At 45.8% G+C, this 15,075-nt stretch overlaps 1 protein-coding gene across 2 annotated transcripts in view; it reads right to left on the bottom strand.

Moving 5' to 3' along the window:
• LOC116289738 (uncharacterized) overlaps positions 1 to 15,075 on the bottom strand; it is a 147,410-nt gene that overhangs the window by 118,164 nt on the left and 14,171 nt on the right. The gene's annotated exons all lie outside the window — the stretch shown is intronic.

Below are 15,075 nucleotides of genomic sequence, written 5' to 3'. Positions count from 1 at the left end.
CGTGAATTTGAACTACTCAGGAAAGAAGTTAATCCTTTGTAGTATTTGCATTGGCACGAGCAGCCATGCCAACGTCGGCTTTAGGTTCCTGGATGAGAATGGCGTACTGCAGCCTATGAGAAATAAGACAAACAACAGGGAGCCTACGCATTTCTCCGTAGAGCCCACCACAACCAGCGCCGAGAATCTTTCCGTTTGGACTTTCCACATGGTCGCCGATTGCCATGGGAAGGTAAAGCCGCAGATAAGAGTAGACGATACGGGAAAGGTTACGGTAAATAGCATAGAAAATCAAAGGGATACTATTTATAATCACGCAACCATCAGCACTTTTACGGTGCTTAGCCTTTAAATATATGAACCCACACGCGAAGGAAGATTGGTTCCTTCATTACCTGGAGGAGAAGGAATACTTAGAACAGCATTGGTATGACACCGGGCTGTGGGTGAAGGTTGGGGGCTTGGGATTAATCGTGTGTACTATTACCATTAACACGGGGTATTCGTGCAATGCTGGGTTTAGGATTGTCGATGAGAATGACTATTCATTACTGCCTTACAGAAAAAAAGATAATAATAGGAACCCGACCCATTTTTCGTCGGAGCCCCCACCGCGAAGCACAGAGGACATAACGTCAATAACTTTTCACATGATAGCCAATTGTCAATATGCGAAGCTTCAGGTTCTTCCCAACGACGTTGCCTACTTTCGAATAAATGGTCAAGGCGCTGCTTCCGCTGATGCTGCTTGGTGCCATAAACCCATTTCTACTATGACTGCCCTACCCCTGATACCAAATTATCAAGGCGGCGCGAATACTATCTTTACTTATCCCCAGTCGAGAACGCCCCGGGCGCCCGACGACGATAAGCCACCAGTAATACACAAGGATAAGATTAAGCCTTCATCTTCTTCAGGAGGACCACCCCAATAGCTACGACTAATATCCAAATGTTATTCCCCACGAACTTCAACAGTTCACCGCCGGCCCTAAGTGCCAGGCTAAGAACGCTACCAAGCAGCCCAGGAAGACCGGCTGCCATCTTTTTTCCCAAGTCCGTCAGCCCATTGCCTAATTTCTTTACGCCCGCGCCTGTAGCCTTAAGCGCGGACAAGATAACTCCTACTACGCTTGAAATAGCGACCGCAAATGCCAGCGGCACGCCATACTTCAAAAGGGCTCTTTTTACCTTTTCCCTGGTGGTAAGCCCCAACTCCCTTTCCAAGCCTTCTCTTTGCGTACGCAATTCCACCAGTCTTTCCTGAAGAGCCTCTAATTCCCTTTGGGCTGCTTCCCTTTCTTCTTCGGGACGGGGTTGGTCGTTACTTATTTCCTGCTGCCGCTCTATTTGCCCCTCCAAGTCTTCGACGGCCTGTTGAAGTTGTCGTATTCGTTCCTCCGCCACTGCCTTGTCCGCCATTACTTGCCTTTCTCTGTCAACAGACTCCATCAATTCTTTTCCTAAGCGCTGTAGTTCTGCGTCTTTTCCCGCCGATTCATTCAAAGCAGCCTTTAGCTGATTTCTTGCGGTGCTTTTTTCTTTCAACAGCTTAGAAAGCCTAGCTCTAAAGTCTGTAATTTCGGCGACATGACTTTCAGTAGTTAGCCTGCCTTGTTTCATGAATTCGTCTTCCAATTCTTCTATACGCCCCTGCAATGCTTGGTTTTCCTCCTGGACGGCTTTGAAGTGACTATCGATATTACCCCCTTCCTTGGTTGCTTCGTCGAGTTGGTGTGTAAGGTCATCGATGGTTATGTTATTTTCATGTATTTCCTTCTTAAGTGCTTCCTTTTCAGCACTTATTCTCCGCAAGTAACTCATTAAGCCTCCGGTCGCATCGCTATTTGAGGGAAGTTCTTCAAGTTGTTTGCTTTTTTCCTCTTCGACGACCTCTAATTGGTTAAGTTTTTCCTGGCACTCCTCTTGCAGTCTGATTGCAGATCTGAGGGCATCTTTGTAGCCAGGCTTCGAAACACCTCTAATAAAGGCCCTTTGAGCAACTTCTGTTTCCTTTTGAGTCAAAGTGCTTAGCATCGTCAAGTTGGGCGTTCCCAGCGCATTTGTGACTCCTTTTGGAAGCTGGTTGTTAAGCAGGTGGGAATTCTTCCTTTGATACAGGTTGTGCCATTTTTCCCTACCCGATTCTCTAACTTGAACCTGCCCTTTGTCTCCTATTTGGAAGTCCAAAGGAGCCAGGTTTAGGCTTGGGTATCGCTCTCTTAGGTCCTTGATGAGGTCCGCTATTAAGTCCGACCGCACGCCAAGGGATTCCATTTGTAAGTATTCTGGAATGGGCGTGTGGGGGTTCTTAGACCTAAATTTATCTCTTAAGGAACGCATAGCATCGCGGGCCCTGACGCCATACTTGCTCAGCAATTTATCAAAAAGGCCTCGGGGGTCTACATTGTCATCAGGAAGCAGGGTTTCGTATTCTTCGTCGTTAATATCGACTTGACCTTCTTCGGTAAGGGGATCGAAATCCGTTCCTTCTACTTCCATTATATATGATAAGCTCAAAGTTAAACCCCAACGTATTACCTAAGCAGGTTGGCGGACTAAAGGCAGAACGAACCTTTCACCGGGTCACCTTTACCCCCAGCAGCGCAAAGCCAGGAGAGACGCTGTACGTAGGCGTGCCCCGTCTAACGGATAACCTAGTATTGGTTCCTGGCACCTTGGCGTTAAGGTTCGACCTAGCAATACAACCAAGTACCGCAGACACGCGTTATGTCGTTAATAATGCAGGCAGGAACCTTGTTTCCAAAATACGCGTGAAGTTCGCCGGGGAATCCCTTTTGGACTTGAACAGGTACGATTTGTACACCACGTACAAAGACTTATGGTTGACGGCCTTCGACCGCGCGCAAAGGATAGAGCAGGGAATAGCAAGCGCAGCCATACGTAAGGTAAGAAGCGCAACCTCTAGCGCATCAGGAGAAGACGAAATAAAGGCGGCCTACGGTACTAAATATGTTATTCCATTAGATTTTGAAATTATCACGAACCACGGTGCATACTACCCAAGGCAGCTAAGTGAACTGCAGTTCGAAGTGACCCTAGCAGATACTACGAACATCCTGCAGGGAAAAGACGTAAGTTCCTCAGCCGTCCACCCATACACCGTTACTAACTTGGAGCTGCAGTACGAAACGGTATACAGTGAAGAGCTGGCTCGTAGCGCTGGCATGGAATACAGCTCCGGCAAGGCTTTTCTTTACGACCACGTTGTGATGTATAAGACGTTCAGCTTTACGAACAACGTCGAAGAGGTTATTAACCAAAGCATTAACCTTCCCAGGCGCAGCCTTACAGGGTTAATGTTACTGTTTGCAAAGACATACACCGCAGGATTGCGTGACTCTGAGGCATTCTTTAATCCTAACATTACCAACGTAGGTGTTAGCATTAACGGAGTGCCTAACAAGGTTTACTCACAAGGGATAAAGCCCGCGGATATGTACCGGGAAGTCGCGCGCAAGTTTGGCGACCAAATTGCCCCAAAGGAGTTCTTTAAGGATAAGTACGCGTTATGGATTGACATGTGCACCACCAACGACGAAGACCTACATGGGCAGGGCCTACGTTTAGTAAATACGCAGGATGGAATAACCTTGGAAATCAAACGCACCAAAGATGCCAGCGACACTACTAAGATAAACGCGTATATCTTCGTGGTGTCTGACACGCAGCTAAGCGTAGAAATGAATCAGCTAAAGAGCGTCGCCTACTAGTTTCGTGAACAAAGTGAACGAAAAGTTAAAATATTCCTTATGTATAATATGCTTCGCGTATTTCAAAACAACGAAACCAAACTGCAATGCATAGTGCAAGGCGACAAGCCTTACTTTAAAGCAAAGGAGGTGGCGTCTGCGTTAGGATACGAAAACACCAAAAAAGCTATTAGTGACCACGTCTCTGAAAAACATAAGAAAAGGCTGAGTGAGTTAAGGGTAACGAATCGCATCCCTTCTACTATTCACCCACATTCCGTGTTCATATCCGAACCTGGGTTGTATCAGTTAATATGTAGTTCAAAGATGCCAAAGGCAGAAGCATTTCAGGATTGGGTATTCGAAGAGGTCCTACCCGCGCTGCGTAAGGACGGTCGATATGCAATAGAAAAGCGGTTTGACGGTCCAAACAAGTTGGTATTTAAGATCGAAAATGAGTTTGACCTGCATAAGAAAGTGGTCGATTACATCCGCAGATTCTACCCCCAAATGCTCGTGACCCCTGGTCTAGGCGAACTGCAGGATTCGGACGGCAAGCGCATAAAGTGCTGGCAGAAGGGCTACCAACGCGGTCAACCCGACCTCCTTATCTTGAACGCACACGTGCGATACCGTGGTTTCTGCGTAGAGCTGAAGACCCCTAAAGGCAATGGGGTATTATCTGAGGACCAACGTCGCCTGTTGCACGAATACGAAAGAAATGGTTATAAAGTAATGATCAGTAACGACTACGTCGACATCTGCAGAGCTATCACGGAGTATGCACGAGGAATGCGTTTACCATGTAGGTGGTGCTGTAAGCGCTTTAAGACCTCGGAGACTTTAAAGACGCACTTAAAGATATTCCATAGGATATATGGCGTTTGAGGCTGTGAGGCAGATACACTGGAGAGACTTAAAGGAGGGCGTTACGTATGAAATAAAAAATTATGTAGCATTTGAAGATATTGACAGGCTACGGTTGTTGTTGGCGCATGAGGGTGTTACGTACAGCCTGTGGGCGCCGGATCGCGTCCGATACGTGATAGAGGGGCAGGAGTTTACGCATCTGAGGTCGTATGGGAAGAAGGATGGTCGCTGGGCGTTTGACGTCGCAAAGTGCGTCCTTCCTTCGCCTCTATGTGGTTAGACGCATTTAAAGCGTCGTTTAAGTAGGGTTCGTCGACAATGAGGGTCGGCGACTCTTTTTTAACGATGCAGTCAACAGGGGGTTCGCACGTAATACAGTCCATATATTGAAAGGGTGATTAGGAATCCTCCTAAGAAGGCGGCTGCGTAGGCTATCATATATCCATCCCAGAATGTTAAGGATGAGGTTGTTATCTTGTTAAGGAAGGTCGGAAACTATCTCAGAAACCCTCGTAGAATGTTAAGGATGAGGTTGTTATCTTGTTAAGCAGTTGTGGATGTGTTCCTCTTCTCTGACACATCCGCAGCGGTCACACTGCTGCCTCCAGTATTCTCTGTTAGTCCACGGGATTCCTTCGGCGCGCTCAAAGGAGGGAAAGATATGAATTATCTTCCTATGGTAGTCTATCCTATTCCTTAGATATTCCTCTTTATGTTCACAACGACTCATAATATCACCGCACTGGTAACAATCCACTCCTTCCATGTCGTAGGTCCTAAAGAGGAATCGATAAGTCTCCTCATGCCTCTTTCTATGTGTCTGAAGACGTTGGCGGCTGCTAAGTATCTTATCGCAGAAACTACACTGCCTAGTCCTACAGCAAACCCCTCTTTTCAGATGTTGCTGCATTTCCTGAAGAGTGCTGAATTCCTTATTACAATCCTTACAGGCGCTTCTACAGACGCGTCTTTCCTGGTGTTGCTGCATCTTTTGAACGGTGCTGAATTCCTTATTACAATCCTTACAAACCTTGCTAATTGGCTTCTTTGTGCAAACTCCATGCCGAACATGGTATTGCAGTCTTTGCTTGGTGCTAAACACCCTCTTACACATCAAACAGTCCATATATACTTAACTATATCTTAGCCTCCATTTAACATCCTTTAACAAGATAACAACTTTATCCTTAACATTCTATGGGCATCTCAGAATAGTTTCCAGCCCTACTTAACAAGATAACAACTTTATCCTCAACATCCTACGGGGGTTTTTGAGGAGTTTCGTACCCTACTTAACAAGATAACAACTTTATCCTCAACATCCTAAGGCATCGTTTAAATGACTTACACGATTTACATAGGATATCTCATAAAGTCCTTCACGGAATCTTTCGCCCAACCTACCATAGTTATCAGCGCGCCAAACCGTTCTGCGCGCTTTAGACCGCACATTTCCTCATATGGCTCCTTTACGCGTTCATTCAGCCGGTCTATCTCCTCCCTTTGCATTTCGACCGTCCTCTCCAGGTCTGACTTTTCTTTGACGACGTTAACCATTGCTTTGACTGCTTCCACGGGCTCCATTATATATAAATGGGGTTCATTAGATATAAATGAACCCAGATCACATGCCTTGTAACGCTCTGATAGTAGGAGCCACCGGCTGCGGAAAGACCCAGTTCATCGTGGAGCAGCTATTAGGACCCTTTAGATACCGCTTCGACTATATCGTGCTATTATGCCCCACATACGTGAATAACCGCACCTGGGAAGGCATAGGAGTGAAAGATGACGACTTCTTCGTAGATATCTTAGATCCTAACTAGTTATCTGGACACCTAAAGTTTTGGCATAAACAATTCCCTAAGAATACTCAGACACTCCTCATACTGGATGACATTGCCTGCGGGGACGACGTAAAAAGACGCACTTCCGAATTAGTGAAGCTCGCCTTTAGCGGCAGGCATGACAATATCAGCGTTTGGTTGCTTTCCCAGCAGCTTACCAGTGTCTCTAAGCCCTTCAGGGAAAACATAGGATCGCTTGTCGTCTTCTACACGCCCAGTAAGTCTGACCTGGAAACCATCTTAAGCGACTACGGCGGTGAGATATCCAAGGAATAGTTACACGAATACATGCGGCATTTAAAGACGCACCAACATTCCAAGATGATCTTCTCTTTGAGGTTTCCGTATGATGTTGAGCTTCGAGCGTAGATATATATGGAGATTGAGCAGCTCTTAGATGAAGTCCCCACACAGCTAGATGAAAGTAACCTCAAGGAACAACTTAACATCCTCGTGTCTTCTGGGAAGTGTAAAGAAATGATAGGCAAGGAACTTACCCATGAGCAAGTTAACAAGTTGTCAGAAGAGGAGGTTAAGAAGTTCCATAAAAGGTATGAGGCCGCCCTTGCAAGTAAGACCACGGACGCCGTAGCAGACTCCGCTATCCGACTTGCCACCAAGCTCCTTGGACTTGCGCTGCCCATAGACGACGTGGAGCAACTGCGGAAGGACATAAGCGAGGACTATGTCATCGCTCAAGAACTTAAGATAACCTGTGGGTGGCTGTCCTTGAAGTGCGGTAAGTTAATGGCAGTCGCCTCTGCGGCACTTCACGTAGCTCAGCATGTCGACTTGAAGGAACTTGCGGGCACCTTTGGTGCCTCTTGGAAGGACTTCAAGAAGGACAGAGAAGTCGAAAAGGTCTTCCAGGCGGCACTTGCTGAGGTACCTGATCAAGTCGCCTCAAGTACTTAGTCAAGTCGTCCTCAGGAATTACCCAGGTCGCCTCAAGTACTTAGTCAAGTCGTCCTTAAGTACTTACTTAAGTCATTCTCAAGTCCTTCTCAAGTACTTGCCCAGGTTACTTATCAAGTCCTTCAAGTCCTTAGATATAAATGAGTGAACCAGAGTCGAAGGTAGAGCAGCCCGAGCAAAAGATTACCAAGGCTAAATCTCCAGGCAGAGTCGCTGCCGGAAAGAAGCTCGCGGAGATGAACAGGAAGAACAAAGCCAAAAAAGAAGAAAAGGTGGAGGAAAGAGAAGAGGAATCCTTTATTAATCCTGGGTACGTCATCGGCGCGTTAGGAGTTGCTATAGCAGCAGGCAGCCTCTACTTACAATGGCGGGCTACGAAGCCAGAAGTAAAGTGGGAGGCCGTGCATGTGGCGCAGGAGCCTAGAAGCAAAATACCCGTAATGGAGTAATAACCTTCTCGCTTTGTAATATAATGTCGACCGCGTTATTGAAAACTGTTGAAGAAGCAGCTATCATTACTTCCATCGTTGCGGGTATTGGTTGGGTAGGTAAGAAAGTGCTCAAAGAAGACTTTACTGAAGACCCAAGCAAGAGCTTCGCTAATTTTGCTAAGATGACCGCTGCCGTGGGTGGGGCTATCATGGTAAAGGATTACCTACGAAAGGAAAAATACCTGCCTACGGTGTGAGCAAACTGTGTTTGCTGTAATATAAATGGCTACCTTGGTCGCAGGCGGAGTTATCGCAGCTTTAGCATTCACTGGAGCTAATTATGGTGGTCAGTATTTGGATAGATTAGTTAGAGGCGACAAAAGCGGAGATTTAACCGCTGAGAGGAAAAGGCATGATTTAGCGCTGGAGAAATATCAGCGAGACGTGGCAGCTTGGAATGAAAAAAGACAAGCTTACAGGGATTGGTTGGACAAGAACTACCAAGATAAAATGCAGGCGGATAAGAACTTCGAAAACACAGACTACGCCTTTAAGCTCTATGCGCAAGCACACCCCGACTTTAGGTTAAGAAAGCCTCAGTTCAAGAATTACTACCAGCCTTCTAAGAAAAAAAAAGACAATGAGTTGGTCTTCGTAGGAGTTGCAGGGCTGGCGGGGGGCGTGGCTTTGGCGTATCTGCTCTGAGCTGCGCTCAGATCACTAGAAGGAAACTGTGTTTCCTGAAATATATGATCGTCTTTTTGGAAAGCGACAAGAATGACTTTACCACTTATCTGAATCCCCCCATCAAAGCCCATAAGGTTCGGTTGGTTAGTTGCTCTTTGTACAATTCTTGGTATAATTTGATTGGCGGCTTTGTCGTCGTGACTTCCACCAAACCAAAAATACCAGATTCCCATTACACCCCTATAACACTGGCTAAGGAGCTAGCAAAGCATGGATATACTCTTACCACAGGATTACCCCATGAAATGACATTCAAGAAAAATAGTGGAAGTGCCAATCTAAAGGACAGTTCTTTGGTAGAACTCCTGGGTCTTACTAGTACCACGATAAATAGCGGCAGTACATATGATGTGAAATGGAAAGTCGCATCCTCTTATGAAGTCTATTGCGACTTGGTTCATAGTTACAGCAATGGAGAAAAGTCTTCTCTTATGTCCAAGTTTCTGCCCAAAGGTAATCCATTTGACCCAGTAGAATACACTCCCATTTCTTTAAGCTATGATTTGTCTAATTTGGTAGAAAGCATAAACATCACCATCAAAGTGGACGGAAAGACGGTGGATTTTAACGGGCGAAAGATCAATCTTGTTTTGGAATTCATATAATGGGTCGAACAGAGGACAAACTTAAAAGGATTTACTATGGGCCTGAGGGCTATTGGAGAGGAGCGTCAGCTATCAAGAAACTCGCGACCGCGGCCAGGGTATCAGAAGAAACGGCTAAGAACTGGCTAAAAAAGCAAACCATCTGGCAGGTCTATCTTCCCGTGCCTAAGTACATTCCCAGGCCCAGCTTTACCGTAAATGCACCCAATGAAGTTCATCAGGCGGATTTGCTTTTCTTACCGCACGATAAGGTGAGAAAAAAGACCTATAGGTACGCTTTGACCGTAGTTGATATCGCAAGCAGATATAAGGACGCCGAACCCATAACCAGCAAGGATTCTGGGGAAGTCGCAGAAGCCCTAGGTAGGATTTATAAGCGCGTTTTGAAATGGCCTAAGCTGCTGCAAGTGGATGCGGGGACGGAGTTCATGGGCGTGGTTACTAAGACCCTGAGAGACCACAGCACTAAGATTAGGAGAGCCGAAGCAGAGTACCACAGGGGTCAGAGCATCGTCGAAAGATTCAATAAGACCTTGGCCGAGCGTCTCTTTGGGTACCAATATTGGAAAGAGCTGGAAGATCCCTCCAAACGCAACAGGGAATGGACTCAGAGGCTCCCCCAGGTCGTCGCGGCTTTAAATAACGAGGCGGCCAGGACTACGGGAATAAAACCCAAGGATGCCATAAAAAAGAAACACGTGGAACACAAGTCCTACGTCAGAAGTTCGAGGGCGGTCGGACTGAAAGAAAAAAAGCTACCCCGCGACATAGTGGTCAGATACCTCTATCAGCCGGGGGAACTCGAAGGTGGCAGTAAGAGAGCCACGGATCCTAACTGGTCTTTGGAAACGTATGAGATTTCGAAGTCCGTCACCAAGGAAGGGCAACCCGTGTTGTATTACCTAAATGGCCCAAGTCGTGGATTTGTCAAGGAAGAGCTGCTCATAGTCCCCAAAGACTCAGAGTAGCGCTGCTCCACGCGCCCGATTGCACTCTAGGCATGTCAGTCTTACGTTGCCTCTGCAATGCCCGCGTTTATTATTCATACGATCCACGGAGAACTGCTGATCGTCATTTGGGTCAAACCTCCATAGTAGAGGTATGTTACACTTGGCACACCGTGCCCCTTTCTTATAGACGTCGTCCACGCATAGGTCGAACGTCATATTTTTTTCTTCGTCGTGCCGCTTGTAGCGAAGGAGTTTCTTAGCAATGTTCTCTTTGGCTATGTCTTCTGGGGTGCGGTCGTAACGCAATTGCGGACCCCAGGCTCTTTTCAACTGCTTGGCATACTCCACACGACTTACGGCGGTGTAGATAAGGTTGCTCCAACACAGCCGCTGGTCTATGATCCATAAGGTTTCTTTTATGGTAAGCCCTTGCGCGCTGTGGACTGTCATGCAATAGCCCAAGCGCCAGTCTGGATGGGAGGTTATTTTTTCCACCTTTTCTATGGGCACCCAGGCTTTATCGTGCGTTACTGCGTTCTGCAGTTGGATGTCGGTACCAGGTACCCAGACGTCTCTTTTTTGCATGCGGGTGTCGTGGGGTTTGTAGCAAACAGGTACGGGATGCGTAGGGAAGCGCTCTCGGTGTATATTTAGCAAATCCTTTTGTATGCACCAGATCCTTTGGATGCCATGTGTAAAGGAAGTCCTCGTATTTCTTCGCTCGTACGCGTTTGCGCAGTGTTTTGCATTGGTCGGCGTCACTAAGGCCCCTTAATTCCGCTTTCAGGTTTCTTACTTGATCCTTACTGCGGTAGTCGGTGTTGATTTCTTCAGAGTAGTCTACGAACCCCTTTAGCCATTCGTGGGGCATCTCTCCGGCTATAGGAGGAGGCTGGCAGGGATCTCCGGCGAATATTACTTGGCACTTTCCGCGGAGGAAGTCTACGAACTCCTGCAGGATTTCTAAGGGCACGGTACAGATTTCATCCCAAAGTATCACGGGAGGTATGTCGTGGATGGCTTCAGGTACCCACTTTTGGCCATTCCAACGAAAGAAGCTGTGGTACGTTTGAGCGTCGTGGCCCATTTCGCAGAGTTCTCTTTCCAAACGATGCGTTGGAGTTAGCACCTTTATCTTAGGAAAGAGTTCTAACACACGCGTCGTCTTACCGCTGCCTCCCGTACCGTAGAGGTAAGAGAAGCGTTGGTAGGAAATAGGGTCCGCAACTGAGGGCAGTGGCTCTTCCGTCGGCGTTACGGTGCCCTGGGTGTGCTCTCCGTGATATTCTACGCGGCCTCTCCAAGCTTTGATCTCTTCATCTTTGACGCGCCATTGTCCGCTTTCTGCGAGTTCATCGGCAGTGTAGAATTCCTTCATCTTTTCCAATACGTGCGGTTTCACGTACAAGGAATCCGTGGCTACGCGTGGAATGTCTTCTTTGTCAAACCGCAGGAGCATCGCTAAGAGGTTGATATGCGCATATGCGAGCATGCTGGCACGCAGATGGTAATACTGCGGTCGATGGTCCTGGTAATAACACAGCGCATTCCATTCGTGTAGTTTATCATCTACAAGGTAATCCCATTTCTCTACAGACACCATCGTTCCTTGATCGTGGGCACGCTTGATGAGGAAACTTAGTTCGCCTTCGTCTGTTATTAGGCGCCGCTGCATGTGTTTTTCACCTTCTTTTGCGCCCTGCGTGAATTTACCTATGACCACGCGCGCTGTGGGGTTATGCTCCGGCAACCATTGCGTAAAGGCGCTGTGACAAAGTATGGCTTCATGCGCTGTGTATTTCAGGAGTTTACGCTCTTCAAGGAACTTTAACAATGGCACTGGTATCCATTCTTTCTCCTGCAAATGCTTTCCATACCATGCGTAAATTATTGGATGCAGGCCCTTTGCTAACTTCCAACTGGTCAGTCTGACAAATCCCGTTGCTGGGGCGTCGTAGTGACCATCCAACGCAACACGAAAGAACTGCGAATCTGGATGTCCGTAACGGTCGTAATATTCCTTACAATCTCCTAGGCCTTTGAAGCTTGCGGGGTAACAATGTTTCATATCCAGCGACACGTATTCGTCTTCATCGTACTCCATGTTCCACAGACCACCGTGACCGTGTTCTACACAAGCTTTAGCTATATCTTTGAAGTCCTCCGGTGTGGATTTCCACCCGTTTCTTTTCTTTGCGGCTAAGAAGTCCAAACTGCGACTGCTAAGCACTTCGTCAGAGAAGTCTTCTCCTAAAGTCTCGCAGGCGCTTCGAATGCGCAGCTGTTCCACTTCAGGACGATGCAAAGTACCATCTTGGGTCATAAATTGACTTCCTTCCGCATCCATTAACCAAATAGAATTCTCGTGCATTAATTCTGCAAGCGGCGACTCCTTGTAAACGCACGTCTTCTTCTTCTTTGGGAACCTTAACTCCCTCCACGCATGTGCGTTATGCTGGTAAATTACGATAGGCGCACCCCGGCCCCCATACTTGTGCGTCCCGGAGTAAATGAAGCCGTCGGTGATGTCTTTCACGTGTATGCGCCTTTCTAAAGCAGTTTCTAACTTCTTGATGTTGTCTATGGTTGCTCCGGCGTTGTAAGTGGCGTTTTCCCATTTCCTGATGGCTTCTCTTCTCTTCAAAGTTAACTTACCACCCCTAGAGGAATCCTCAAAGAACTCTCTAACCAGCTTTCCTACGCAGTTACCAGGATGGCGCATTGGTTTAAGCTTTTTAACATCCGGTTTTTTAATCTCGTACGCGCCGTATATAACTACGGTAACCGGGTAAGCAACCTCGTAGAACAGCATATCCACACCTACTAACGCTCCCGGTCTGGTGTCTTTATTCAGCACGAACAAGCTTTGCTTACCCGACGCCCGTATTGGAGTACGCCCCTTTTCTATTATCCACTCACCGTCTAAATACTTTATAAACGTCAACTCCAGACGGTAATTACCTTCGGGCATCAAGTCAATTATCCTTTCTGCTCTTTCCTCGCTCATCGTCTCATCTGTATCTCCCTCCATAAACGTTGTGAAGGCAAAGTCCGCATCCAGGCGATCCAACACCTGAGTTCGCAGTCGGCGCACAGTTTTGTTACGAATGCTCGTGATGGTGTCCATCTATATGTAAGGAATATCTTAACCCTCACTTGCGACCCTTTAATTCTCAACACAGCAGCAGTAAGGGACTTGTCGCGCGGGTATTTCCCGTGCCGGACCGTTCCTCAAAACGCCTGTAAAACCCGTGAATCTTCGACATCCACCGCGAGTCCCCCTTACTGCTGCTAGCGCGGGGATTTTGAATTTTTAACTCCAAAACTCAACCAAGCAAGCAAGCAAGCAAGACCTAAAAATTTACTTTTGAGAAACACAATGGCTACGTTATTCCAGTTAGGCTCTCGAGGATATCACGCTACCGTCAATGAATTCAAAAGACTAATGAAAATACATGTTTTTTTGAAACAATATTATGTGTTGAGCAAATTCATGATAACATCCTTCCATAATTCTTTTAAAAGCAAACACCAAAGTTCAGCAATCAACCAAGCGTATATCTTCCAAACTCAAGAAATACTTCGAGGATTTGTTGACTTTTGTCAGATGAGGAGGAGGAGGAGGAGAGGAGGGTTTAATAGCTATTGATAGCCAAGAAGCTAAGTTATTGATAGCCTGATAGCTAAGCTATTGATAGCCTGATAGCAGGAGGAGAGGAGGTAATCTTACATCGACCTCTCATCGACCTCTCATCGACTCTCAATCATAGAAAAAATAAGCAAATATAAAATTATTATAACATCAGTTATTGATTTTGGTATTTCAAATGGTCTTGGCCATGGGCTTCCTGTGTTTTCAATAACTAAATCGGATAGGCTGCCTGTGGAAATACGAATTGGCCATGGGCTTTCTGTGTTTTTCAATAACTAAATCGGATATGGGCTTCCTGTAGATTAGTGCATTCTTAAAATTGTTTTGATGCCGTGCCTTATTTATCACGTGACAAAAAATGATTGAAGGAAAGAGATATGACAGCATTAATAAGCTTGAATGCCAAGGGAACTAAGAATCATTGTACTATGGTCCAGTATGAAATAGAACGATTGCTGTTTATATAATATAGAACAAGATAACAGGAACTAATCATTTTCAGCTGATTTTTGCATGATTAGGAAGAACTTAGTAGGTCTTATTGTTTATCGTTTATGAGTCATTAAGTGCATTGTGTTGGACACAAAAGTCAGCAAATACTCGGACCCCCTCACGCTTGACCGCTACCTTCCATTTTTGGAACGCTGGTGCATAAACGTGTTTTATCCGATTGCAAATCTTTTTTGCACATAAGTCACATAAAGATTGAATTAATGCTTGATGTAATTTTTAGTGAGATCGGACGTCATAACACGTGATTAGGATGAAATATTTGTTTTCGTTTAGAAAATAATTTTAGCCTTGCAGAGCGTTCAACACTAAAATGCTTCGTACCACATAATTATATACTAAATGCCTCCATTTGTAGGGATTTTTGAAAAAAATCATCTAGCTAATTATGAGATATTTGAGATTATTTAAATATAGTGCGTAATCTACTTCAAAACTAAACAATGGATTTGATACGGCCGAAATTAATATTTCAGAGCTATATATTCACAAAAGTCATTGCTCATTTAGTCTTACTCTGTATCTAGTTTTAGAAGGAACATTTTGAAGGTAATCGACTTATGCGATTTTGTGAAAACGTATAGTGCAGAAGACGGCGTAAACATTTGATGCGCACTTTTCATCGCAGTTTTCTAGTCAATCTTACTAGATCTTCCATTATTCTAAAATTCGCTGATCATTTCTCTCAAAACTACGTCAAATACAAATTAGAACTTAAACTAATATTACACAAAATTGCAAGACTATTGAACCGATTTAAAGCGATCTGAAGCGAATGAGAAATACAGAAAACATTGATCGTTTCCCAACGATTTGATGCTCTGGGAATTCTATT

The sequence above is a fragment of the Actinia tenebrosa genome, unplaced genomic scaffold (assembly GCF_029948245.1).
Source record: "Actinia tenebrosa isolate PJP-AT-01 unplaced genomic scaffold, QUT_ActTen_1.0 PGA_scaffold5__44_contigs__length_20552954, whole genome shotgun sequence".
Lineage (NCBI taxonomy): Eukaryota > Metazoa > Cnidaria > Anthozoa > Actiniaria > Actiniidae > Actinia > Actinia tenebrosa.
Note: the sequence above shows the minus strand (reverse complement) of the source record. Positions and strands in the feature narration are given on the sequence as shown.